This window comes from Alligator sinensis, unplaced genomic scaffold (genome assembly GCF_000455745.1).
Source record: "Alligator sinensis unplaced genomic scaffold, ASM45574v1 scaffold391_1, whole genome shotgun sequence".
Taxonomy (NCBI): domain Eukaryota; kingdom Metazoa; phylum Chordata; order Crocodylia; family Alligatoridae; genus Alligator; species Alligator sinensis.
The window spans coordinates 4,012,349-4,015,365 of NW_005841889.1; the positions used below are offsets into that span (position 1 = coordinate 4,012,349).

Below are 3,017 nucleotides of genomic sequence, written 5' to 3' on the forward strand. Positions count from 1 at the left end.
CCCTCCCCGGCCCGACCTGTCGGCGCGGATTAGGGCCGGGCACGGCGCTGGCAGCGCGGCCCGGGGAAAACTTCGCCCGGCCGAGAGAACTCGCCGCCTCATTTCCCTCTTCCTTCTCTTCGCTTCTCTCCATCGGCCTCTCCCCCATCACGTCTTCAGCAGCGACTTCCATCCACCTTCCTCCTTTCGCGCCGAGTTTCTGCCTCTTCCGTTTTCTTTCCTCCCCTCCCCGCACCGTGTCCCCTTGCCTGGAGCCCGGAGCATCCGCCCTGGGCCCTGGCTGCCTCCCGCACGTGGCGGCTCACTGCTGTGGAGGGCCTCCAGATGCTGAGGAGTTAGTTGCTCCTCTCCTCCGCTTCTGTAGTTTCTACCTCAAAAGTTGGACTCGCAGTGTTAGGATAGACCCTTTGCCTCCATGATCTCGGTGCTTTGTTCCATTCATTTCTGTGATCTGTACTTGTTTCTCAGAGGTCTCTTGACTGAGATACCAGGTTAAGTAGTAACTCTACAGGTAACAATATACTTCCACTTCTGTATCTGCCTATGCAAATGAAGACCTACATTGTTTGCCAGCATTTAAACTGGCGTTACAATCTAAGGATTAAAAAGAGTTCAGTTAAGTGAGTGTCTCCCTTAGAGGTCAGCAACAGGTTCCAGGTGGAGGCAGACTCCAGATTGAAGGGAGGTGCATGCCTTAATGGAGAAGGAAGTGCAGAGGTTCTGAATCTACAATAAAATGCTCAGAATAACCATGTCAGACATAAAGAATTAAAAAAGAAAACAAAGCACCTCCTTCCCCTGGAAAAAAAGTCAACTTTCATAAAGGATGAAAGGTAGCATGACACTTATTAATCTACATAACTATCACAGTCTTGTCCTAACTATCTCCCCCCCTCTCTTTTTTTATAAACCAAAGACTACTTAACAGATGTGTCTAAGCCATTTTACTTTAACGTGTTTTTATTTTAAGGAAAAGGCTCGACTTGCTGGTAGTTTTGACTGCACTTATGTCTGCTACAGTCTGTTTGCCCCAGTATTGAAAAGATGGCTCTGAGGGCCACAAAACATTTTACATTTAACAGACCACTTGGTAATCTCTTTCTGTATTACTGATTTGAAAAGGAAGTAAAACAAAAGTGATACTGTGCACATACTTTTCACTGTAAAAATAAGTCTTTAACAAAAAATGTGTAATTCCAGGAGCTGTTTCCTTAAACTCCTAAGGAAAACGGGCGCAGCAGTTGAGCACATACTCACTAGTTGCAAGGGTTGTTGCCTGTTACTTCTGCTGCGTAGTAAATATTACCTGACCTTCAGAGTCGTGCAGTGCTTGGTAACTGGAGCTTAACATTATCAGGCTTTTGTACTGTCCTTTTGGCAGATTATACCACAGTGCTGAAACTGGGCCAAAGGAGAACGTTGAGGTTGGGGTGCGTTTCTGTAAAGATTGCATTTTTTGAAAATAGTGTCTAAAAGATGAATTTGAGGTTAAGGGTTTTTTTCACTGTTCAGCAGAAGAGGGGAAACAACCATGTTAACTAATTTTTGGAGTTGTGTGTGGCTCAATGAGACCTTCGTTTTTTACAGGGGGAAATGGTCTATTTTGTTTGCCAGGCCCCACATTAGAAGTCATCCTGCATTCTGGAGGCAGCTGTAGTTCAGCCTACAGTGATAGTGGAAGTCCCACCCCTCACTCCTGTTGTAACTGATGAGAAATTTTATAAGTCCATGGGGTTGATGTAGCTAGAAAATGATTGGCTAACAGGAATGACAGACACCGTGTGCTACTACTATTGACAAGTTAGTGTGAATAATCATTCTGTTTCTGTTTGTATGTTTAAATGTTTTGTGCAAGAGCCTGAGGCTAGTAAGAAGTGAAACTGCACCCTTCTTGTGCAAGTTAATCAGATCTGATGTGCATCTAGAATAAACTAGAAATCTGTCAAGCCTAGAAGCCCTCTCTCTCTTTTTTTTTTTTTTTACAGCAGTTGGATGCTTAATCTGAAACACTTGGCCCTGATTTATTTAAAGTTAAAAGGTGGTATGGCTACTTCTATACTAAGGGTAGCTACTCCGTTTTTCTCTTATTCAGTATCTGGCCAGAATGACGGAGTTTGTTGTTGGTTTTGTTGGGGGGAACAGTGTTGGTTTTGAGTGGTAGGTGCCGGTGCTTACGTGATTATTCCAAGTCGGAGAGTGAGTGTGAGTGTATTCAGTGCAATAAAACTTGCTGCTTTTTGCAACTAGAAGAATATTTTTCTTCCTAAATAAAAAGTCATTGCAGATTGCCTAGTGGAAGAATTAAGTCTGAAATTCTGGCTATAGCATCATTTTAATGTTGTCTTCCCTTTTACTTTGAGATTTGCTAAACTTTTAATTTTGGAAAGCCTTTGTGTACTTCTTGGTAAAATTTTTAATATGTACTTTTCTTTAATGTTATATGAAATTGGATAATCAGTAGATTAAGGGTGTTGGATATTTTTGCATCGTAGTCACAGTTCTCAAGTTTTCTCACATACTTTTCTGAGACCCTCAACAAAAATGAAACCAAGTGTTGGTCATATTAATGAATATTTGGCTTTTTTACTGAGATTAAATAAAATTCAGAAAAAAATCTGTCTCCAGAAAATAAAGTGCCAAAGAACTTGAAGGTACTCAACAGTAATCTTTCATTTCTTTACTTTTTTCCCCCCTCTATCTCGATCAACATTCAGATTGCTGATTTAGATTTATATCGTATTGGCTCTTTGAAACCAGCAAGAATTTCTGCATAGCCCCAGTGGATAATCAGTTTTTACAGTAAACTCTGGTTAATATGCCACCTCAAGAAACATGTAAATAATGCTGGAATATACAGAAATGACCATTTATCAATAGTTGATATTAGAGCTACAGGTGGGGATTTGGAAACATGATGAATTAAGCCCTAGCAGTGAGTTATCCCATAGGCGAATTGAACAGATTTTACTCTACAGCAGCCTTGGATATGTGGGGGAGGGTGGGCCGGGATACCCTCT

At 41.7% G+C, this 3,017-nt stretch overlaps 1 protein-coding gene across 4 annotated transcripts in view; it reads left to right on the top strand.

Moving 5' to 3' along the window:
- FAM120A (family with sequence similarity 120A) overlaps positions 1–3,017 on the top strand; it is a 72,016-nt gene that overhangs the window by 1,789 nt on the left and 67,210 nt on the right. The window contains exon 1 of one of the 4 annotated variants that reach the window (XM_006017998.3): positions 1,668–1,800. The exons of the other annotated variants lie outside the window; for them this stretch is intronic. The gene's annotated coding sequence lies outside the window, so the exon portion shown is untranslated. Of the gene's footprint in view, positions 1–1,667; positions 1,801–3,017 lie in introns of those variants that run through there. 4 annotated transcript variants of the gene reach the window in all.